The following is a 26,432-nucleotide window of genomic DNA, read 5'->3' as shown; positions in this document are numbered from 1 at the left end:
TCAGTTCAATAATGGAAATGCTCTTGATCCAGTCTTCTTTTCAGATGCAGACTGAGCCAGCTCTACGGATAACAGTCGTTCAACGTCTGATCACTGTGTGTTCTTAGCAGGATATTTGATCAACTAGTGCCCAAAGAAGCAAAATGTACGTAGTGGTAAGTTCAAGATGTGAAACAGAGTACATGGAAGTTGTTAAAGCCACATCTGAGCTAACTTGGCTCAAACATCTACTCAAAGAACTTGGAGTCAAAGTTGAAGATCAAGTTGTGCTTTGGTGTGATAATGTAGGAGCTACGTCAATAGCTGCAGATCTAGTCCATCATGCTAGGACTAAGCACATGGAGATACACGTTCCCTTTTGTCTGTGATAAGGTGATCGCCAATGAGCTTGATATAAGATATGTTCCATCAGAACATCAAACATCAGATATTTTCACGAAGGCATTTTCCATTCCAAGATTTCAAGAGTTGTGTAACAAACTTATTTCTATTTGATATACAGCTAAGTTTAAGGGGGTGTGTTTGTAATAGCTATCCCTACATGTATTATAACTGCTAATGTGTACAATATATAGTAGCCTATTAGGAAGAGGTATATAAGCTCATAATCTTGTAATAATGAACTTGAGATAGTCAATTAAATCTCCAGATTTCTCTTTTTTTTCTTCTCTGTTCTTCTTATGTAGCTTCATATAGTTATCACTTATATCGTTTAATAATAATTTTATAATTATTTTATTTGATTTGATTTTAAATGTTCAAATGTCGGCTAACATTTCAGTAGGTAGGTGAAATTGCAGTCGTTTAGATAACTCATTCTTGATGCCATAATAATAATAAGTCATATTCTATAGGGAAAAGCAAAAGAGAATTCTGAGAAAATCTAATAAAAAATACTCATTTATATCTGACTAATGTCATAAATTTTAAAACTCTGATTCCGACACCAAAAAATAATAGTGTGTTTTTAAAACTTATTGCAAAAATGATATATTAAATTTTTTTTATCATAAAATAGTGATTTTCAAGTTGTAAACAATAATTTTTTTAATACTTATATATTTTTTTTATTTGTTTATAATTTTGGGATCTATCTAATTTTATTTATTGTTTACAATTTTATTTACAAGAAAATAATCAAATAATTATATTTACAGTTATACCAAAACACTATTTTTGAAAAGCTTAAAATAGTCACTATTTTTTTTTTTTAAACAGTACATTTTAAAAACATGATTCTTATAATTATTCCTAAAATCTTTTTTTTTTTAGGGAATTATTCCTAAAACCTTATATCCAATCACGCTTGTTAAACACGGTTAAAAGTTCAAACATGATTTTTTTGGTTGGGAATGGCTTTGAGCTAATATTTTCTTATATGTGTCAATTATGTTTTTATTGTTATTATTGTGGAGATACATGTCGATGTCGGTAGTGACGGATTTATATGAGGTCCACGGAAGTCAAGTGACTCCCCTAAATTCTTTTATTATTATTATTAATTTGTTTTTTAAATTTTTTGTCCATTTTATAAATTAGCTCAACTTGAGATGTTTTTTTTTCAAATTAGCCCACCTTATTTTTTTTTAAAAAAAATTTGCCTTCCTACCACTCGAGAGTCGATATTTCAATAAGTTAAAACATTGAGACATGAATATTATTTTCTCGGATGATTTTTTCCAAAATTTAAAAATACTTTTTTTTTACACATGTATTATCAAATTTGATAAACTGCATTTTTATGACTAATTTTTTTTTTTTATTAAATGCAGTTTTTTTATGACAAGTCTTTAAAAAAATGAAGTTTTGTGACAGATTTGATAATATATGTGAAAAAAAAAAATAGCTGATTTAATTTATAAAAATAGATCCAACATGGTAACCTTTTGTTTATGGGCATTGTAGCAAAATAGCCACTTTGAAACTATAGATTTTATTTTTAGCCTATGTTTCATAACTTTTAGGGAAGTAGCCAACGTGCTTAGGTGTCAATAATTAATAGACTAATTTGCCCTTTTACTTAATCAAATGGAAATAATGAATATATTTATATTAAATAATAGGCAATAATAATATAAAATAACAGAAAATTTCAAAATTGTTATACGTGGCATGCTAATCTAGAACGGCTCACCAAGATTGGCGTTACTGTTGAGAACCTGTCGACACAGATAATAAACGTAAATTACTGGAAATTATCTCATTCTTGAATGGAAATAAATGGAAATAACTGTAAATAAATCATCTGTAACAACACAGTCTGTACTATTTTTTTAAAAACCAGATCTGAGATCTGGGTTAAAAAAAAACCCAGATCTAGTTTCGAAATAAATGGAAATAATTGTAAATAATATACTACAGAAGCTTAATTGTAAGGTGCGCCTCCACCCAGGCCGCGCGCGCCCTCATCCCAGCGCCCGGCTCGACCTGCGCGACTCCACCCAGGCCGCGCGCGCCCCCAGAGCCGCCTGGGTCTCCTCTGGCGATGCTTTCGGCGCAGACAGCGCCGACGAGGGCCGGCGCACCTTCGCCCGGGCCCGCCTCGCCGAGCACGCCTCCACGCCGGTCGACTCGGCTCTCCCTGGCGCTCCTAGGCCGACGCCACCCGGTGCCGATCTCGCCGGGCGCAGCCACGCTCGGGTTGGAGAGAGAGAGAGAGAGAGAACGCCCAGATCCGATTTGTGGAGTGGCTGGAGAGAGAGAGAGAGAGAGAGAGAGAGAGAGAGAGAGAGAGAGAGAGAGAGAGAGAGAGAGAGAGAGAACGTGGATAATGATTCAAAAGCAAAATAACTGCCTCCTACGTATCAGGAACAATTAACGCACAAAAAAAGGAAAAAAAAAATATGCTAATTAAAAAACTGAGGACAAAAAAGTAAAACATAATTTGTCACCTATTACGTTTGGCTATTTCCCTAAAAAACTCCAAACATAGGCTAGATCTCAAACCTAACGTTTTAGGTGGCCTAGTTGCTTATAAAACTCTTTGTTTATTTTAGTTTACTATATAATATCTGATGTGGCCTTGGTACTTAATTATAATAAGGATGGGTCGTCTTAGGAAAATTCTATAAATATCTGATTTTAAGATGGTAGTTCCAAAAATAGATGTATGAGTGATTAAATTTCAAACGAGGTATTGTATTTTTTAACGGAAATGATATGTGACACGGGTCACGACAACGAACGACCCACTCACGTCAACGCTCATTTTTTAAATGTTCCTTTAATTGACTTGGGCCACATGTTTGACTTCTATTATATATAAATAGGCCTAAAACAACCATCGTAGGTTCTTAACCTGAATTTATTTTTAGGGGAAGTTACCAAAGACTATAAGTTTTTTCAGTATTTTTTTTAGATTTCTACAGAAATTTAAAAAATTTCTCAGACATGAGTGTTTGGTGACAAATATATCACTAATCTCTGTGAATTAGTATAAATTTGTCAATAATTTTTGCGGCTTAGTGACATATATTTATTGCTAAACACTCTTTTATATCAGTCTTTTTGAAATTTTTATGTTGTAAGAATTCAAAAATATATTTAAAACGCTCTTAGTGGGGGTCGAAACCTCTTATTTTTATTATTCTATTACCTTATTTAATTTATAAGGAAAAACTGCAATTTTAATAACATGTTGCACATTGAATCATATGGGTTTAACACCATAAGTCTGTCGTTTTTAAGCTATTATCCTATGCAATCTTCAATTCTACTCCGAAAAAATTGAAAACTATTTGATACATTTGTAATTTTTTGTGGGCCAAGTGAGTGATTGAATTGTAAATTCGCTCATTGTCATGTTTATATGATTATTTTACTTTTTCTTACCAATGTAAACCTTACAAAGTATTTATAAGGTAAATATATTCCCTATTTAGACTTTATGTTAATTTTTTAAAATATTATTATACCTTTTTTATGTTGTGGGTACTCGAATATTTCAAAGAGAAAAATAAAACATGTGAAAGATTTTTTTTTTTTTTTTTTTTAATAAACAGCCTTCACGGGCTTGGTTACGGATAATCTCCCGGTGACATCCTGGATTTTGTGGACATTTTGAACAGCGCCGCTGGAGCGAGATACAGACTCGAGAGAAATCTTTTTTTTTTTAACAACGTGATTATGTACTTGTTTGGTTTCACGAACAGCCATGAGGGGAGTCTGATTAGAGGGAGAAGATGCAAGCAAGAGATTTAATTCTTTTTCCCCAAAAGGAATAGTTAATGATGAATTTCCATTTTTTATCAAGAGCAAAATAGTCAGTGTCATATTACTCAGCTTAATTTTTAGGGCTCTTAGCAAAGAAGCTTATATTAAATTGAAAATTCTAACTAATTAAGCCTAGTGAAACATGGGAATTTCGTTCTAGCTAATATTTTATTTTTTATCATTTTTTTAAGAGATGTTATTAGCCAATAATATAAGAACAAATATATACAAATATGAGAAGATTGACATATATGAGAATCTATTATTCTACTAAACAAACACACCCTGAAATTAAATAAATATGGACAATGAGTCCGGTGAAATTTGATCACGCGTCCTAACCGTAAGAGGAGACGTGATATTAACATTTGTCCCAAGTATATTTGGGTATTTCATTTTTTATTATTAGTTAGCATTTTGATGACTTGGTCATTCGCTCACATAGTTTTTTTGTACTAAATCTAGCCTTATTAGTTAGTTATTAGAATGAATTTTTTTAATTAAAAAAGTCTTCTCGTGGGAGCAATAAATATTCACTTTCCGGATTTTAGAAAATGGACGATACTTTTTTTAGAATTCAAATGATATGTTTTTTTTTTAACAAAAAAATCTCTTGTTTCATCTTTCTTTTTTTTTTTTTTTTTTTTTTTTTTTTTTTTTTCTTTCTGAATTTACATAAGCTCTCATTCTCATATTCATTGATCATTTCTTCATACATACTCTAATCAAACTGACCACCTAATCATTTCTTCTCATAATCATTCATTTCTTCATATATATTATTCTTAGTATCCGAAGAGGTCAATTGTCATTTTTGTGTGCACATTCTTCTTAAACTAACCATACGAGATTGATCACCGTTGATATTAACGTCATATGGAGGGAGGGGTGTTGGACGAAGCAGAAATTGCAAATCTAGGCTGGAGTGGTTGACGAAGGAATGTTTTTTTTTTTTTTTTTTTTTTTTTTTTTTTTTTTTTTTTTTTTTAACGCGCAAAATTGATGATCTATAATAATTGTTAATAGTTTTCTGGATTGGTTTAATTTTCTAATTTTTTTTCTTCTAAAATCGTGTATAATTATTAATCTGCATTAGATTTTCTAATGTTTTTATTCTAAATCATGTGTAGGTATAACTGGTAATAATTATTAATATTTTTTTGTGTTTCCGAATTTTGGTTTCCTGCTGTAATTTTGAGTTTCCGGTTTTCTTCCTTTAAAATGCGTATATTTAATAATCCTTAAGAAAAGTTGATCTTGATAAACTCTTGTGAGTACTTTTTTTTTTTTTTTTTTTAAATTATCTATTTTTTTAATGAATTGAAACCATGGTTCTAAATGTCGACGATTTTCGCCGATTTCCAGCGAAAAAGTCGTTGCCGGAAGGTGTCCGGCCGACGAAGGCTATTTTTTTTCGTTTCGTCGTCGTTTTTCATTTTTTGTCGATTTTCGTTTCTCATGTCGTTTTATTGTGTCGTTTTTTTTTACTTTCTTTTTAATATTATTGAAAATATATATACCAAAGTATTTTGATAAATTTTGTGTAGTTTTTAGTGTAGTTTAATATTATTGAAAATATATATACGTACCAAAGTATTGAAAATATTATTGACAAATTATAAAAAATATTATATACATTAATAGCACACATTTATAAAATATTATATATACATTTTCTGTTAAAAAAAGATTATATACATAATGTATTTTCTTTATATATGTTTAAAAATTGAAAAATATATATATGTATTACATACAATGTATATATATTACATGTATATATTTTAAATATATTTTGCCACATTTTTTCCGTTCAGTTTTCCGTCGGCACGTCGGTTTTTCATCGAAAACGGCATTTCGCTTGCCCTTTTCACAATTTTTCCGTTCGGTTTTTCATCGGCATGACGATTTTCGTAAATCAGAAGGCTCGAAACGGCAACGAAAACGGCATTTCGAACGTTATTGAAACCAAGGTTCAAAATACCGTTTTCGACGCCGTTTCGAGCCTCCTGATTTACGAAAAAGCGAACGGAAAAAAAAGTGGAAAAGGGTAAATGATATGCCGTTTTCAAATGCTGTTTTCGATGGAAAACCGACACGCCGATGGAAAATTGAACGGAAATAATGTTACTTAAATATATAATTATACATATATATATATATATATATATACATATATATTTCAATTTTTAAATTCGAGATTCATGTTAACTACATTTTATAATCTTCAACTCCTAATACTTAATTATTTTTGCACCAATATAATATCTAATATCAACAACTCTTTAATTTCAATATATAGTTGTATAAGTATATGTATATACATATGTATGTATATATATATATATCTTATTATTGCTCGTTAATAACAATGAAAAGTGAAGGAATATAAAAAAAAATGATATTATAATATATATACTTTAATTGGCACTCGAGAAAAAAAGTAATAGATTATATATATATATATATATATATATATATATATATATATATATATATATATATGTGTGTGTGTGTGTGTGTATATAATTAATAACTGCTTTTGATTAAAACAATCGATCTCATGCATCACCCACCCTAATAACTGCCCCTTAAATCACCCACCCGATTTTCGTTGATATTTAAAACCATGATTAAAACAAAATGAGGAGATTGTTACGTGTTTCATAAAGGGTTGTACCTTGATTTTATTATCATTTTATATTCTTTAATATATATTTATTTCTAAAATATTGTAGCGTACAAATGGGTGGAAAGTGGATACGAAGAGTATTAGTATCAAATTTGAGCATTTAAAGATAAATTTTGACTTATCTCTAAATACTTCCTAAACGCGACATTGAAATTTTCATGTTTCAAACTGGCTACTTGCTAGAGTATCTTTTATGATTTTAGTGTTACTATTAGAGTAACTCAACTCTATAAGTGTGTTTTTTTTTTCATCTCAAAAATGAAAGTTTTATGTTTTTTTTTTTTGAAAGTCAACGAGGCATCCCTAAAACCTTCCGCCCCCGAAAACGGTGCCACGGAGAGGAAAGAGCACCCCCTACTACTCATTCAAACTCGGCATCAGCCGAAATCTTCTCCCGCACAAGGGACGGGAGATCCCTTTGAATACAATAACCCGAAAATTCACTTTGATTTGCCCATCGACACAACTCGTGGACTAAACCATTCGACAACCTAGGAGTCCAAACAAAAGAACAAAACTCAAAAACATCCAGAGCGTCTTGGATTTTCTCTAAGATAGGCAAAAGCACCTAATTGGGACTAGGAAGATTCTGACTAAGAGCCTCCATAATACTCTGATTGTCTCCTTCAAAGAGAACTCTAGGAATGCCCAAGTCCTTAGCCAACAGAACCGCCTCAAGTACCGCCAAAAGCTTCGCCTCCATAGCCGACCCCGCCACCACTTTCGAGCACCACAACCACTGTATAGAGCCATTTTCATCTCTAGCAGCAACTCCGCCGAACTTCCACTATGGAAGGACGCGTCAACATTGATTTTGATCGTACCCGGATCGGGAGGTTTCCACCGATGGATCAGAGACGAAAGCTGAGAAAAGGTCCCCACCTGCAGAGCCTCGGACACGCCACAGAATTCGGCGACTCTGTTATGAATAAACCTCATAGTCGACACTTCATTTTCTTCATCGCCATGAAAAATCACGGCGTTCCTCCGAGCCCAAACCGCCTCCAAGATAGCTCACGCCCTGATAATGAATTCATCGGGCCTTCCGCTGAGGCTATTCGACTCACTATTAATGTCGAGGATCTTCCCTATGATCTCCGTCCCGGGATCGTCAATCTCCCAAGCCCAAACTCTCCCCCATCCTTCACAAAGCCAAAGTCGGTGGGCCGCTGGGCATTTGAAGAACAAATGGGCTAGAGTTTCATCCTCCGAATTGCAGACCCGACAGAGAGGATCTATTCCCATGGCTTTCCGGTGAAGATCTTTGCCCAGGTTGAAACACCCGCTCGCGGTTCGCCAGAGAATTAGTTTGGCTATTTCATGAATTTTTAACTTCCAGAGCTTTTTCCACACCACCTGGTTCTGGTCTCCTTCCTCTCTGTTCAAGATCCCAAGAGCCGATTTCACGCCGAAGATCCCCCTCTCCGTCGCATTCCAGAAAAGTCGGTCCGGTCTTGGAGAATCCCTTACTTTCAGGGCCTTGATCGGAGCCACCATCTCCTCCCCACAAATCACTGAGATTTTATCCGGGTCCCAAGTTCTTGTCCCTTTCGAGAAGAGATTATCCACCGTGGTATTCATCTCCGCCGGTTGATCACAGAGCAGGACCCTATCTTTAAATACCCATTTGTAAAAGAAAACTCTCACCGATTGCCCACTGCCGATAAGGAAGGTCGAGTTCTCCTTCATGAGCAGTTGGGAGGAAAGGATATCCCTCAAACAACGCGTGTCAACCCTGCTTCTCCCCACCTCGACGAACTTCTTATGATTACAATATTTTTGGTTAAGAAGGCTCGCCCAAAGAGCTCTTGAATCGGAAGCAAGATGCCAGCCCAATTTGGATATTAGGGCTGAATTAATAACTTCGAAACCTCTTAGCCCAAGGCCCCCACTCTCTTTTGGTTTGCAGATTCTTTCCCAACTGACCGAAGCGAGATATCGATCTCTATATTCAGCCCCAATCCACCAAAACTTGCGAGAGATTTTGTCAAGAGATTTACAAAAGGTTTTGGGGAGTTTGTGGGTAGACATCGCATAGACGGGGATACTTTGAACCAAGGCCTAAAATATCGATACCGATACCCATACCGAGGTTCTGATTTTACGGATATATCGAGTATCGATGGATATATCGACGGATATTCTATAACAATTTAAATACCGACTACCGATTATATCGATGATATATCGATGATATATCGGATACCGACGGATATATCGGAAGAAATCCTATAAAAATATATAAAATGTATATATAATTTAATGATACATATAACAATTATATTTTAAATAGATATATATATATATATATATATAACATATCTATATAGATATATACGTATATTTATATCTATAAATATACGTAATGAATGAATATATAACATTTATTTAGCTAACAATAAAGTTCACCTTATTATGAAATTAATAAATTTTAAAAAATCACTCCATATAAACATATGTAGTTATATGAATTTTAATAAGCAATAATGAGTCTTCATCTTCCCAAGAACTCAAGTTTAAATTTTGGGCCTGTTTAGAGCTATGTAAATAGGTATTTCAGGAATAACTTTTCTGTTTTGGCTGTTGTAGGAATTTGTTTTACATTTAAAAAAAATCACTTCCTATGTAGTTCTATGAATTTTAATGATCAATAATGAGTCTTCATATTCCTAAGAACTCAAGTTTAAATTTTGGACCTGTTTAGAGCTATGAAAATAGGTATTTCAGGAATAACTTTTATGTTTTTGGCTGTTGTAGGAATTTTTTTTAGAAAAACGGTATATCGGGAAGAAAACGATATTTAGGCTGTTATATCAGTTTTTTTACCGAGCCTTCAAAAAAACGGATATATCGGCGATATATCCCTATATATCGCCGATATTTAGAACCTTGCTTTGAACCACGGCCTTGATCAAAGTCATTCTTTCGGCTTTGGAGATGGTACGAGCCATCCAACCCTCGAGCCTACTCTGCACCTTTTGTTTTAAATACTTGAGACTAGCTATCAAGCTCCTCCCGAAGGCCAAGGGGTTTCCCAAGTGGTGGTCTTTTGCGCTACACTCCGACATGCCAAGTCTATTTTTAACTCTCATTATCACGGCTTCCTTGCACCTTTTCGAGAAGATGATACCACTCTTGGCTAGATTCACCTTTTGCCCCGACCATCTTTGTTAGATCTCCACACACTCCCAAATGGCATCCACATCCCCATCCGTCGCTCGGCAAAAGAGAAGGGTGTCATCGGCAAACATTAAGTGAGAAATCGTAGGCGTGTTGTTGCCGATACTAATACCTTAGAAGCCTCCGAAGACGACTTAACACCTCTGAAGCGATGATGAAGAGATAATGCGACAAAGGATCTCCTTGTCGGAGTCATCTCTCGAGCACAAGCTTCTTAAGGGGGCTACCATTGAGGAGAATAGCACTCGACGCCTTGCTCACGCATTCTTTGATTAGATTCACCATTCGTCCCGAGATCCCAAAGTTGCGAAGGACGGCATAGATGAATTTCCACTCCATACGATCATAAGCTTTACTCATGACCATCTTAATGCCAATCCATTCATCCTCCTCTTCTTTTTTATCCATCACTTCTATAATCTCACTAGTGAGAATAGTGTTTTCGGCTATCCACTTCCCTGGGACAAAGGCCGATTGGAATGGAGAAATCATCTTGTTGAGCACCCCCCATAGTCTAGCCGTAATGATTCTCGTGATCACATTGAAGCTAAAATTGCACAAGCTTATAGGCCGAAACTTGTCAAAGGTCTTGGCCCCCAACACCTTAGGAATTAACACAATATGGGCAAAGCAAACTTCGGATTCAAGCTTTTTACTATTGAAGAAGTCTTGGACGAATCTCACCATAGAAGGACCCACTATATCCCAATATTTTATGTAGAAAATTCCTTGAAGACCATCCGGCCCCGGAGCTTTGAGGGCAGGCATCTTCCACACGGTTTTTTGAATTTCCTCCATCGAAGGAGTCTCTAAAAGAAGCCTATTGTCATGGGCATTGACCACCGGTTGGATAAGTCCCTCTAGATTTTCAGGGAAAATCAGATTGGAGGACCTAAAAAGCTCTCCAAACTTGTGGTTGAGAAGATTTCCAATATGTCTCCTCGAAACGAGGCATCTCCCATCATCCCCCTTCAACATCCCAATGTAATTCCGCTTCCTTCTTATGATTGTGGCCGTGTGAAAGAATCGAGTATTGGCATCTCCATCTTTAAGACATGCTTCTCTTGACTTTTGTCTCCACACTTTTTCGTCCTTCAAGGCCAACCTTTCAACTCGTTGTGAACCCAAGCTTCTCTTTCGATGATTCCCGGGGAACTACTTACGGATTGGAGTCTCAAGAGCTCCTTCTCCAAGGACTTGATATTTTCCTTAGTTTTTTCCCAAGTGTTGGATTGCCAATTTTGAAGCTTCTTTCCCACCTCATGACACCTATTCACGAACTTGTTGTGAGAATGACTAGTCTCCGGGAGGCTCCATAGATCTTTTATGATTTCACGACATCCCGGTTCATCCGCCCAGGCTTCATAGAAGCGGAAGGGTTTCCATCCTTTTTCGTCAAGAAGGAAGCAATCCATAATGATGGGGTTATGGTCCGAAGCCATCGCCGGAAGAACATGTGCTCCCGCTTTGTTGAACTTGCACAACCAATTCGGGCTTACAATCACCCGGTCAAGCCTTTCAAGAATGCGAGCATTCCCCCGTTGACCGTTCGACCAAGTGAAGAAACCTCATCTAGCCCCAAGGTCGACACCCCCCGTAGCGGCCAAAAAATTACGAAGGATTTTCCCTGAGGCCCAACTCACCGGCTTACCACCTCTTTTCTCATTAGGCTCCAAGAGAACATTGAGATCCCCCACGGTCACCCATGGCCTCCCGGTTCCCAAGATAGCAGAAGTAAAGGACTCCCAAAAAGATCTTTTACCTTTATCGTATGGAGGTCCGTAAACTCTGAACAAATCTCAATCATCCGCTCTAGAGGCTCTTCGCATCACCGCCCAAATCAAGTTTTTGTCTAGTTTCCAAATGTCCATCTCCACTCTTTTTCTCCACCACAGACACACTCCTCCCGCCAAACCATTTGCCAAGACCGCCTCACCACCCCAAAACCCAAACTTCTCACGAAGCCGTTGCATACTATCGTAACTCATCCTAGTCTCCATCAAGAACACGATATCCGGATTATTCTTCCTCACGAGCCTTCTTAAGGCCCCCACCGTCGAGTCCCCATTGAGACCTCGGAAATTCCAAGACAACATTAACATTGACGTGTGGGGAGCGAGACGTCCGCCTCTCCGGTCTCATTCGACACACCATTGGTGATCGTCCGGTCGCTTACAACAACCGTAGCTTCTCCTATCTGCTTGCACTCTGAATCTTCCCAAACTTTAGTTAAATTCTTCTTCCTATGAGCCTTGACAATCTTTCTGAGACTTTTTTCCTTCTCCATTTTCATCTTTGTAGTTCCAGTGGTGAAACCCAGAGTCATATTGTAGTCCAGACTACCATCCCCAAGGGCAAAGGCATTCACATTTCCCATTCTAGCATGTTTTTTGCTATTGGACTCCTCTTGTTCGGTTGGTTGATCAATCTCTTTTATGCTTCTAAAACCCCATTTTCTTTTAAGCCCAGGTTCATCTTCAATTGCCTCATTCTGCATTTGCTTAGCATGAAAGGAAGTCCCACCAATCGTAGGCACATTCTCACCGGAACCATCCCAAGTGGGCTTTGAGGAAGAATGGCCCAAACCCCATTCGATTCCTTCAGCGGGAACAAAAGTTTGACCACCCCCAGTTTCCTCCTTCAACTTTGCCTTCTGCATCATAGGCCCCACTCCCACCTCTTTTCCCCCGAATCCCGTATCTTTGGAATGGAGTGCCTCGAGCTCCACCCAGTTACGACTGACAGGCAGCGCCGAATCCTCCAGAGCCGTTCCTTGTTCCCGATGAGAGCATCCCTCATTCTCCAGGTTGGCTGTGAGGAGAAGAGGCCTGATAGACTTCTGGGAAATACCTGTCGGATTTTGCTTGATCAAAGATAACTCATAATTCAAACTTCCGGCGATCTCGGTTCTTCATTCTCCCTCCTCGTCACTCCAATGTTTTTGAGACCCGCCGTTGAGCTTACCCACGAGATGAGCCAAATTCTCGAGAGGAGCCTTGACTCTTGGATCCGAAAACATCCACGTCCCATACATCTTCACAGCCGGAGAGTGGAGGGATTTCACCATCAAGCTTTTTTCCAGGTCACACTGGTCTTCATTATGGCCTATTCTACCACACTTAAAACAAAATTTTCCAAGGTTGCAGTATCTGCACTGAACCCATAAGGCTGGTAGGTCAATCCGGTCAAGGAAGAAACCTGGTACAATCCCCTTCTTCAGGTTGATTTCCACTCTCAGCCAGAGTTCAGATCCTACCCTTCCCAAGAACTGAATGTAGTTTCCCACCATTTTACCCATATTAGCCGCATGCTTTTCTTGAAGATACCCCGGAGGAAGGCCACACAACCTCACTTCAATTGGAGATTTGTCAAAGGTAAGTTCATCTATCATCATATAAGCCGGCCAAGAGTTAAAGACCATTTGTACTCCTATGAACGTCCACGGACGACGAGCAAGGACTTTCTCCACGTCTTCTTTGTCACGAAATCGAAACTGGAATAAACCTGGTTTCATCTCTTTGACTACCCAACTTTTATTACATTTCCAGACCATCGAGAAGAGATCATGGACTCTTCTAGCTCCCGCCGGCCACGTGGTCAAGAGTTTGCCGGCAATGATAAAGTCTTCTCCATCTTCATGAGTCGCCACCTCTTCTCTAGAGATAATGAGTGTCTTTGCCAAACAGTTGGCGGTCAAACCCACCTCGTCTTCGGTATCACCTTGTGCCTCCATCTCCATGCTCACCTTCGCTTAAGAAAAAAAGATCTCACAAAATCACACCCAGTGTTTCCAAAAAAAAACCCCTAATAAAAACTCACACAGTGTTTCCCAGACCCACGCAGGAAAAAGCCCTCAAGCTAAGACAATCTTCTTTTTTTTTTTTTTTTTTTTTTTTTGAAACAGATAAATAAACACCACCCTCTTGGACACTTAGGAGAGACCAAAGCTCACTCTTTCTACCCCACCCAGCAAAGAGAAAGCTTTAGTTGGAAACCTTTAGATCTAGTAATGAACTCTGACTTTAGAAAACCCCACACAAGACCCTTGGAAAAAAACGACACTTGCGGAGAGAAAAAAAACCTCACAAGACAGACAAATTCAACAATTTTAAGAAAAATAAATTGATATAGCAACTTTGCACAGAGAGTATAAGAAACAACGATATGTGCCATCATGGAAAGTGAGAGGGCAGGCACACACACTAAGTCACAAACTCAAATGAAATCCAACGTACCAACATTTATAATCTTATAAAATATCGAACACAAAAATATGTTGCTAATTATTTTTTGGAATATAGTCATGGGTCGGGTCGGGTCGGGTCGTGGCATATTTAAAAAAAAATCGAACCAACTCGAAGTTATAAATACTGTTTAATTTATATATTCTAGATTTTGTGGAGGTCGGTGCTGAAATTTCAAAAGTAGTGGCTCATACAGTTTCCCGGGCCTCTAGCATCACAGTTCCCGCCAATTATGGTTAGTAAAACGAACGGCCGTATGAATGCCACGTGTACCCACCTCTCCGGGGAAAGACACGTGGACATACTTACCATCCCCCCACCGCCTAAACTTGAGAACTCCCCAGCAGCTTCCAGAATATAACAAAGAAATCTCTCAAGTATCAAGCATACGCACAAAACACAATTATTATTTTAATATAGTATTAAAATAATAAGCTTGCTCGTCAAGTTTTACATTCTTACTTCCCTGGCAAGCCGTTCTTGATAGTTGATGATATTAAGCTTATAGTATAAACTTTAGAGCTACCAACAGACAAAGCATCATAAGCGTACAGATATTATATTATATATATATACATATATATATATATATATATATATATGGATAAAAACGGTGGTTATTGCTACGAAGTACAGAACATGGAAGGGGAATCGGATGTGTATTACGACGGTTGCTCTACGCCGACGAGAGAGGAGTACAAGATCGTCGCCACGTCAGCGCCGCCGCCTCCGCCTAGGAAGAAGCCGTCGCCGGCGGTCGGACGTCGGAAGAGGACGGTCCCTAAAAACGGCTATTTCCACTCTCCTGATCTCGACTCTTTCTTTGCCACGTGTGTAACTGCAAGCTCAGTAACTTTTAATGGTTAAATAGTGTATATATTCATGTGTTGTAGTATTTTGGGGTCAAGAAATGAAGATCCTAGCAATTTCTTATTGCCACTATCGCCATTTGGAATCTACATCGACAGTGGAGGGAAAACTGTTATTGTATATATGTGCTCTATTTTTGTAGACCTATGTATCTGTGTTTTCTCTTTGGATTGGATGTGAATGAAATGTGGACGTATTTTACAGTTGCCATGTTTTTGCGCTATTTTTTAACGACTCCTTTGGACTAGTTTTCGTTTGGATTTTTTTTTTTACATGTATATTATTACTCGTATAAATTGCATATAATTCTGAGTACGTGCTTGGAAGCACCGAGATTAATAAGAAAGAATTTAGTACCGAGGTCCGAATCAAATAAGTTCGAGGAGGGCTCATGAAAAGTTTCTTAAGAAACGACACGTACATAAATTAAAAACGAATTTTATCAAGCAGATAAAACAAACACGTATAAATAAATCAAAATAAAGTAAAATATACACATCAACTTTTATATACAGAACAGACGAAGAATAATCACTCATTACATACATCTTGAGAACGCTTACTCAATAACCATTGAGAATGTGGGGTTCATCACTCCACATACTCTAGACTCAAAACCTCTATAAATAGAAAAAAAAAAGAGTAAAAAAAGAGAGAACTTTTCACACACACAAGTCACAGACCAGAAGTCTCATCTATCGTTTAACATACTCATCAATTTTTTCTCTTTTACTTGATTCATCTGTAAATAGAGATAATCTTATTTAGACACTCAGAGTTTTCAGGACTATGTTTTCAAAATCGAATGCTCTTCGTGAGATATTTGTGTTGGAATAAAGTTAATAAATTTTATTTATTAACATGTGGATGGCTGATTTTTTGCAACAATTTGAGTGGGTTCCACTCATCGGAATTTAATAATTCCGAGTGATACGGATTCCTCATAACGAGGGCTATTTAATTGAATATTTGTTTGCCAAAATCGGACCTAAGATGAATGAGAAATTGATGCTCAAAATAGGCTAAAGAAACACAATTGTTGTTGTGTTGTGGAAGTGAAAACCAAGAGTCTCACATTGGTTGGGGATGTGTGTTGTGGTAGTGTTTAAATACTATCCTCTTTCTTTAGTGGTCAAGCAAGTGCAAGAGAGGAGAGTGTGGGTGGGTTATCTCTTAACCCCTCGTGCGCGCGCCGCCGCCGAGCCGAGCCGGGCCGGGCTCGGGCTCGGGTTTCGGGTTTCGGGAATGGTATCGGGCTTTCTTTTTACTACAAATTTCACTTCTGGAAGTTTTATTTTGGAAATTGAACCTAGACACATTCTAGATGGTTCTTGAGTCTGCATGACTTGAGAGACCTTCTAGAAGGTGGGTTGGGCGAAATTTCCTTTGGGCCTTGCAGCTTGTTGGGCCCAAATGTGTCTTGGGTCAAAACCTCCATGGGAAAGTAGGGCTCCATTGGGTCAGATGGGTCACGTGGCCCAGCCATCTTTATTGGGCCGTGACATCCTCCCCCACCTAATAACGCGGCGCCTCTGTCGCGTTGTTGCTCGTGAATTGTTGGATAAGCTTCTTGAACTGCCAAAGTGCATCCTCGTGTTCCCAGCTGGCTTCTGTCTCTGGTAGACCTTTCCACCTGACGAAGTATTCCTTGTATGGTTGGACCCCTCGTCTCCTGATGATCCGTTCTGCCAGTATCTCTTCTGCGGCTTTGTCGAATGAGGTAGTCACGGCTGTGGGCGCCCTTGCGGACACTACAAGAAAACATGGTATCAGAGACTAATTATTTAGTCTCTGATACCTGACAAACAGTCTCGGATGAGTATCCGAGACTGATTTTCAGTCTCCTAGGCTAGTCTCGGATACCTAGTGGCGGATGCTACTATCAAAGACTAAAAGTCAGTCTCGAATACGCCGAAATATTCATGACAAAGAACTAGTCTCAGATACCACATTTTTCAATCCTTAATAAGGTCAGCCGAGAACTCGTATTTAGTCACAAATAAGCATTTTTAAGACTGACTGTTAGTCCCGGATAACATGATTATTAGTCTCGGATAACGTGACTGATTGTTAGTCTCGGATAACGTGACTGATTGTTAGTCTCGGATAACGTGACTGATTATTAGCCTTTTAAAATGGATTTTTAGTATCGGATAAACTGATTTACGGACTGATTTTTAGTCTCAGATAACGTAATTTAAGGACCGATGTTTAGTCAATGTTCCATTTCTTGCTTTGTCTTTGATGTAGAGCTTTTGATATTGATTTTCAGTCTCCAATACAGTGACATCTGTGACTGTTTATTTAGTCTCATCATAGTGCTTTGGAGAGTAATTTTTAGCTCTAAATATAATGCTTCTAAGACAAGCATATATGTATACAAGACTAATTATTCAATTTTTAAAAAAATCAGAGTACATAAGAATCTAAAATAAGCTTTTCCATAGAATAGCTTTCGTAGCTACAAATTCGTAAATAAATTTATTATAAAATTATGCACAATCGTCAAAACAATATTCATGGAAAACTAAGAATAAAAAACAATCCAAATATATCCAAATCTCTACTGAAAAAAAATATAAGACAAATGAAATATTAAAGTTGAATCTGACATCCGTGATTTACTAATGTTCTTGACCTGGTATGCCGTTGGAGTTCTCATTTCTTTGATCACCACTTCCTTCATTGCTCGTAGATGAAACCATGGTCGAGTCAAAATCATCAAACTTAGAGCATCTTTAATGGCCATTTGCTTACTTCGATTAACTTTCATTTGAGCACATCTTACACAGACACACACACATATACGAATACACACACATAACACTCACACACAAAATACACACACACACAACACTATCTCTCTCACACACACAAACACACAAGAAAGGCCACAAATGGAAGCATGGCAGGTTTTTTCGTGTCACAGTCACCATCTACAATCTATAAACATTATTCTCCGGATCATTTTTTTTCTGTCTAACCATAGACAAACAAGTGAGTACCGCTAAGTAGGAGTGTCACTTTTATGGTGCTTCTTTAGCCTTTTTCCAAAGTCTACCCAGAATCAAATCACAGATGAGACAAAAAAAAAAGTATTCTGGCTCTATTTTTTTAATATAAGATACATAGAAAGAACAACTTCTCTAATGTGATACTTTGAGAGGGTCAAATAAACTCCAACGGTTGGAGTTTTAATTTGTTATATTAATTTGTTTTTCTAGCCATATCCGTGCAACTATAACGCTGAGTTTACTTTCCCTTTCGTCAATAATACACACACACACACACACTCTCCCTCTCATATACACAAAACACAAATTAATTAACTACCAGAAAGTACAAAAAGGTGAGGAACAATATTCAACACAAGACATCATTAATGCCGAATATTGCCGAATTATTGTCAAAATGAAAAAAAAAAAAAAAAAATTAGTGCTTGAAAATGGTTACCTCTCTCTACATTGTTTCCCTATGCAACCAGGTAACGACTTGGCTATCAGGATTAAGCACTTTTTGCCATCTGTGTAGACATTGCACTTCTGATCTATCCGGAAAAAAACTCAGCTGCCAAAACATATTCAAATATCAGCAACTTGTAATAAGTGAAAGGTTAGAGTTACCATGACAATGCTCCAACTTCTCCTCAGCCATCTCTCACGATACAGATAAAGAGGGTTAAAACCCAGAATCTCCATCAGTAAAACAACACACACTCAAACTCCCACACACAAACACTCACTCACTCACTCAAATATCCACACAGAAACACACGCACATTGAACACGTAAAAACACACACACACGCACATCGAACACGAAAAACACACACACACACACTGAACACGCACAAAAACACACACACGCACACACACTGAACACGCACAAAAACACACGCACAAACAATTTCACAGAAATGTAGAGGCAGAGAAAACGTACCATGGCGTGAGGAGAGTAGACGATGTCAGAGGCGACGGTGGCGACCTGGCGTATCGAACCTACTTGTGTCTACAAACATCTTGGACCACGTTATTATGAGAAAATAATAACGATTGACAAGGATAATAGGCAGATGGGGAGATCTTCTACAGCTGGGCCTCCGACGCCACCGAGCTCCCCATAACCCAGAAGGTGGACATGATCAGGGGAAAGATCATGGAGCTCATATACACGCGCCCGACCGAGGCCAACCAGTGGCTCACCAGGATATCTCCGTCCATGGAAGAAAAGCTCGACACCCAAGCCCACAAGTATCGCGGCCTTCAGGTCCTTCTCTCGGACGGCTCCACCTTCAAGGTCCGCGGAGGCGACACCGTCGAGAACGTCAACATCGACCACTGGACCTGTAGCTGCCGCTTCTGGCAGCTGACCGGGCTGCCCTGCTGCCACGCCATGGCCGTCATAAGCTGCCTGGAACAGAGCCCGTACGATTACTGCCTCAGGTACTACACCACCGAGACGTATCGCCTCACCTACTCCGAGTCCATCCACCCGATCCCCAACATCGAGACCCCCGCGATGCAGCTCTGTTCATCGTCTTCTCAGGCTCTGGTCACGGTCACGCCGCCTCCGACGCGCCGCCCACCGGGTCGCCCCACCACCAAGAAGCAAGCCGTCCACGACTTGTCCAAAAGGCAGCTCCAATGCAGCCGATGCAAAGGGCTCGGCCACAACAAGTCCACCTGCAAAGAACCCCTACAGGATGTAAGTCAACAAATCCCTACATTTTTTTTATCTTTAAAACGTCTTAATCTTGTGATTTGTGGTGTGTTTTTTTTCTTCTTCTTAATACAGGAGGACTGTAACAATGTGGTGGAAGAAGCCTAAACTGTGCTTATAACTGAGATTTGTGGGACGCCACTCAATAACTCAAAAGGATCCAACCTCTCGCCTCCGCATGTATGTAAACATTTAGTTTTTCTCTTTTTTTTTTCCTTACTTGTAATTTGACTCCGATTCATATTCTAATATCATGAAGAGGTTGTCACCATTTGAAGTTTGTTAGCGTTAAATAAGTTAATTTTTTTTTTTAAGTTAAAGAGTACGGATGTAGAACTAGTTGAGCGGTTGCTTCTCGGATCGTAGTACCACACTTTCACTTCTCGATAGTCTTTTTATGAGTGATTATATAGAGATCTATCCACTTGATGAAGAGAAAGAAGAGAAATAAAATTTTGTGTCTACAAACCTACGCCAATATGGACCACGGGATGACCTCATGAAGAAGTACGGTGTATCGAAACCCTAGAAACCTAGGTCAATCGGAGAGAGAGAGAGAGAGAGAGAGAGAGATTTAGCATAGACGAGTAAGAAAATGAGAGAAAAAGAAAGAAATTACCTTGTCTGAGCGGACGGCGGGCTTGCGGCGGAGGCGGACGCTTGGAGTGACGGCGGGCTTGAGCGGTGGAGTATTTCGAGGGATTTATGGGTGGTCGAAATTCGATGAAGATAAAGTGAGAACGAGATTTAGGGGTGGTGAATTGGGGGGGTCGTCGTATTAAGGAGGAGATTTGGGGGTTGTGGTGGTTTGGGTGGTCTGGAGATTTAGGGTTGAATTTCAGAGGGAGAGAAACAGAGAGATGACAGACGAAAGAATGAGAGTAGCGTGGTTTAATCGATTTTAACTTAGACTACTGCATAGCCGCGAATGAGATGTCGCCGCTATTCCAGTCTAAAAACTAAATTTAGGCGGTATAAAATTCCTCCTTTTAAATGTGAAATTTTGAATTCTTCAAAAAAAAAAAGTGAAATTTTGAAACAGGCACGACTTGTTGTGGCTAAAGCCCATATTGTCACGTCTAAATAGCCACAATTTGTCGCGGCTATTCCCGAGGAAAAAAATTGTAATTGTTGTCAGTATTTGTTGTAGTGGTTTGACCTTGAATTGTGAATTGTGATTAGTCTGATTAATTTTTTTAAAACTTATTACATCGATATATAAGTCCCAAAACATGTAACTTTTTTCCGCAGAATAACAAAAGCATATCTGCTTGGAAGCTATTTTAATATTTCATTAATTTTGTGTATTAATTTTTGTAAATAAGTGTTTTCGTATTCTTTTTTTCCTTTCAAACATTTGTCGATGAGCTCGTTGTAGACTGATTGATAGCCTCTCATATATATATATTTACCAAGAGTATTAATGACTAATGTTTAGTCTTTGATATTAAAAAAAAATTGGCGCCACATTATTGGAGACTAATTTTTAGACTTTGATACGTATATATTTTCAAGATTGAATTTCAGTCTCCAATAAGACACTGCACAAAAGTATAGAAGACTGATTGTTGGTCTCCGATTCTTCTCATTTTCCGAGAATAGATTTTAGTCTCTGATGCCTGCAATCGGAGACTAAAAATTAATCTCTACAAATTTGTGTCATTTTTACATTTTTGGAGGGAATATATATGTGACTAATTATTAGTCTCGAATAGTATACGCAACCAAATCAGTCCCGAATACTATCAGAGACAACCAAATCAGTCCCGAATCCCAATTATCAGAGACTAAAAATTGGTCTCATTCGATTTGCGCCATTTTTCATTTTGGAGGGAATACATCTATGACCGAAAATTAGTCTCGAATATTATCAGTCCCGAATACTATTCGAGACAACCAAATCTGTCTCGAATGCCCGCAATCAGAGACCAAAAATTAATCTCTACAAATTAGTGTCATTTTTACATTTTTGGAGGGAATATATATGTGACTAATTATTAGTCTCGAATAGTATGCGCAACCAAATCAGTCCTGAATACTATCAGATACAACCAAATCAGTCCCGGGTGTCAACTATCAGAGACTAAAAATTGGTCTCATACGATTTGCACCATTTTTCATTTTGGAGGGAATACATCTGTTACCGAAAATTAGTCTCTCCTAAAATTATGACCGGAGAAATATATATTTGTGACTAAATATTAGTCTCGAATAGTATACGCATGAAAATCAGTCTCTGATAGTATCAGAGACAGCATTATCAGTCTTTGATGTCTACTATCAAAGACTAATAAATCAGTCTCGGATACTCTAGTCTCTGATACCCTGTTTTCTTGTAGTGGGATTCTCCTCTCGATGGCTCTTCTGGATCCTCGTGGTATGGTTTAAGCTGGCTCACATGGAAGACTGGGTGGATTTTTACCTTCGGAGGAAGTTGAAGCTTGTATGCTGTTGCCCCGACTTGGTTTGTCACCTCGAATGGTCCTTCGTACTTCCGGATTAGTCCCTTGTGTACTTTCCGAAACACCTTGAATTGTTGTGGTAGAAGCTTCACCATGACTCGGTCGCCCACCGAGAATTGGACTTGCCTCCGCTTGGTGTCTGCCCACTTCTTCATTCGCTTGCTGGCTTTGTGAAGATAAGCTCGTGCCACTTCGGCCTGTTCATGCCAAGCTTTAGCGAACTTGAATGCGGCCGGGCTCTTCCCTTCGTATCTTGTCACCAAGGAAAGTGGCGTTGTTGGTTGTTGCCCCGTAATGAGCTCAAATGGACTCTTGTTTGTGGCTTCGCTTCGTTGCAGGTTGTAGGAAAACTGCGCCACATCCAAGAGTTTCGCCCAGTCTTGTTGGTTTGCGCTCACGTAGTACCGTAAGTAGAGCTCCAGGAGTCCGTTTGTTCTCTCCGTTTGCCCGTCTGTTTGTGGGTGGAAACTTGTGGACATGTTGAGGTCGGACCCGAGTAGCTTGAATAATTCTGTCCAGAAACGCCCAGTGAATCGTGGGTCTCGGTCGCTCACTATTGTTTCGGGCACTCCCCATAACTTCACCACGTTGCTGAGGAGCAGTCGGGCAGTGTCTTCCGCCGTACAGTCCGCTGGTGCTGGTATGAAGGTGGCGTATTTGCTGAACCGGTCGACTACTACGATGATGCTCCCGAATCCCTCCGACTTGGGTAGTGATGTGATGTAGTCCATGGAAATGCTTTCCCAAGGTCTCCTTGGAATAGGTAATGGCTCCAACAATCCTCCTGTAGATTTTTGCTCGATCTTGTCCTGCTGGCACACCAAGCAAGTCTTCACGAAGGCTTCTACGTCGTCGCGCATTTGTGGCCAATAATACGTCCCCTTCAACAATGCTAGTGTTCTCCTGGTTCCCGGGTGCCCAGCCCACATCGAGTCGTGGCATTCTTTGATAAGCTCCCTCCGTAAGTTGCCCCACCTCGGTACGTAGACTCGGTTACCTTTGGAGTAGAGTGCGCCATCTTCGAGCCAGAAACGCCTGGTTTTGCCTTCGTGTACCATGTTGACGAGGGTCTTGGCCAATGGTTCCTCCTCGAGTCCCATCTTGATCCGCTCCATTATTGGGCTGGTTGCTCGGCTAATGGAGGCGAGATTTGTTTTCCGACTCAAGGCGTCGGCGACCACGTTGACTCTGCCGGGCTTGTACTCCAAATGGTAGTCGAATTCAGCCAAGAAGTCTTGCCAGCGAGCTTGTTTGGGACTTAACTTCTTTTGGGTTTGGAAATAGCTGGTGGCGATGTTGTCGGTCAACACAACGAAGGGGGCGCCTAGAAGGTAGTGTCTCCATGTTCGCATGCAGTGTACTATGGCCGTCATCTCCTTCTCTTGGACGGTGTATCGTTTCTCCGTGTCGTTGAGTTTTCGGCTCTCGTAGGCGACTGGGTGTCCATCTTGCATCAACACTCCTCCGATGGCAAAGTCCGAAGCATCGGTGTGGACTTCGAATGGCTTTGAGTGGTCCGGTAGCGCGAGTACTGGCTCTTCGCATACTGCATTCTTCAATCTGTCGAAGGCTTCTTGGCACCTCTCTGTCCACTCCCATGACTTGTCCTTCTTTAGTAGGTCGGTGAGCGGGGCTGCAATTGCTGAGTATCCCTTGATGAACCGCCAGTAATAGTTGACGAGGCCAAGGAAGGATCGCATCTCCGGGATTTTGGTGGGTGGCTCCCACTCACGGATGGCTTCTACCTTGACTTGTTCCATCATGAGCGCTCCGTCTTTGATCTTGTGCCCCAGGAACAGCACTTCCGTCTTCGCGAACGAGCACTTCTCATTCTTCACGTAGAGCTGGTTGTTCCTCAGTAGCTGGAATACTTCCCTCAAGTGCCCCTTGTGCTCTTCGAGAGTGTTACTGTAAATAACAATGTCGTCCAGGTAGACGACTACGAAGCGGTCGAGGTAGGGGTAGAATATCTTGTTCATGAGGGTACAAAAGGTAGCCGGGGCATTAGTCAACCCGAACGGCATAACAAGAAATTCGTACGCACCGTACCTTGTGACGCATGTCGTTTTTGCCTCATCTCCCTCAGCTATGCGGACTTGGTAGTACCCCGAACGGAGATCCAGCTTTGTGAAGTACTTGGCGTGTCCGAGCTGATCAAATAAGTCGGCTATCAAGGGTACGGGGTACCTATTCTTGATACTGACTTTGTTGAGCGCCCGATAGTCGATGCACATTCTGAGGGATCCGTCCTTCTTCTTCTGGAACAAGACCGGTGCGCCGTATGGTGCTTTCGAGGGTCGGATGAACCCGGCATCAAGTAACTCTCCTAGTTGCCTCCTCATCTCGGCCAGTTCGGGTGGGGCCATTCTGTACGGACTGAGGGCAGGCGGCTTCGTTCCCGGCTCTAGCTCGATTTGGTGGTCCACCTCTCTTCGTGGGGGTAGTCTTTTCGGTAGTTCGGGAGGCATGACGTCTTGGAACTCCTCCACTACGTTCTTGATCTCCACGGGTGCTTCGTCTTCTTGGATTACCTCTTCATCGTAGTCCTTGAGGATGGCCAAGTAGCTCTCTTCATCTCGTCGGGTTCCTTTCTTGAATTGCATGGCCGATAGAGCTAGGGCCTCGTGTTGGGCTTCCCTGGATGTGGGTATCATGCAGGCGCTACTCCCGTCTGCTATGCATACTGAGTTAGCAAAGGGGATAGGTATAGCTTTTACCGTGTCCATGAAGTCTAGCCCGAGTACGATACGGAAGTCGTCCATGGGTGCCACCGAGTAGTCTATCGCCCCTTCCCATGTGCCAAGTATGGTCTTCACTCCTCGAGCGACCCCGTGGATAGGTTTGGCTTCTGAGTTGACAGCTTTGATGGTCCCCCCTCCTCTTATGGTCTTCAATCCGAGTCGTTGTGCTTCCTCAATCGACACAAAGTTGTTTGACGCACCGGTGTCGATCATGGCTTTGACTGGGTGTCCGTTCACCATGGCATCTACGTAAAGTAGTCCAGGGGACTTGATCTTTGGGGCGGCTTGGATGACGTTGAGCAGTCGCATGGACCCCATTGCATCCCCGTTGTTAGGTTCTGGCTTGTCCAGGGTGGCGGTGAGCGCGGTCAGGGCGTTTCTCGTCGGACAATCCTTCATGAAGTGAGGACCGTCACATAAGAAGCATCGCTTTGGCTTTGGCTGCGCAGGGGCGGATTGGTTTGGAGTGAATCGTGGTCGGGAAGAGCTCGCCGTGTTGCTCCCTTCGGCTGGTCCGAACGACTGTTGGGAGAAGTCGCCACGACTTGAAGCAGGCCTCGGATTTCGTCCCTTGGTCACGTCCCTTGGTGTGGAGAAGTCCACCAATCCTTCTGCCGTGGCAATGGCGGATGCCAAGTCTTGAACTCCTCTCCTTCTCAGCTCCACCTTGGCCCATGCTTGTAGGCCGTCCATGAAGAAGAATAGTGCATCTTCGTCGCCCATCCTTGGGATTTCGAGTACTAGGTTGGTGAACTCTTTGATGTAGTCGCGGACGGTACCTGTTTGCTTCAGCTTTCGGAGTCTACTTCGAGCTTCGTCGGTGGCATTTTCTGGGTAGAATTGCCTCTTCAGTTCATTCTTGAAGTCTTCGAAGGTGGCAATGGTGCATGTGCCTCTCTCCACGTCTTCTTGTCGTCGCCTCCACCAAAGCATGGCTACTTCCTCCAGGTAGAGTGACGCTGTCTGCACTTGAAGCGTTTCATTCGTGATACCCATGGCTCCGAAGTATTGCTTCAACCCCCATAGGAAGTTGTCAACTTCTCGCGCGTTGCGCGCTCCGGCAAAACTTCGGGGTCTTGGTACGTCCGCCCTGCGTACTTCTGTGGATGTGTTTTGTCCATGTCCCGCCGAGAAAGCCCTTTTGAATAAGGCTAAATCGACCTTCATTTCTTCGATAACGCCGAGCACCCCATGCTCTTGGACCGAAGCTAGTGTCGCCTTCAGTTCCTCAACTTGCTCTATGACTCCCGCCATTTCGCGTTGGTGAGCTCCTTTCATCTTCTCTATCTCGGACTTCCATTCCCCTGGATGGC

The 26,432-nt window shown here is 40.3% G+C and overlaps 1 long non-coding RNA gene across 1 annotated transcript; it reads right to left on the bottom strand.

Moving 5' to 3' along the window:
• Window positions 1-17,670: 17,670 nt before the first annotated feature.
• Window positions 17,671-20,836, bottom strand: LOC149381876 (uncharacterized). Its single transcript, XR_016302008.1, has 3 exons — window positions 20,536-20,836; window positions 19,137-19,879; window positions 17,671-18,765 (listed from the first exon to the last, which is right to left on the bottom strand). It is a non-coding gene; the product is annotated as an uncharacterized LOC149381876 (long non-coding RNA).
• Window positions 20,837-26,432: the final 5,596 nt, after the last annotated feature.

Source organism: Urtica dioica, chromosome 11 (genome assembly GCF_054948205.1).
Source record: "Urtica dioica subsp. dioica isolate 48M chromosome 11, U.dioica_male_clone48M_v1_H2, whole genome shotgun sequence".
Taxonomy (NCBI): Eukaryota; Viridiplantae; Streptophyta; class Magnoliopsida; order Rosales; family Urticaceae; genus Urtica; species Urtica dioica.
This window is presented reverse-complemented; position numbering and strand designations above follow the sequence as displayed.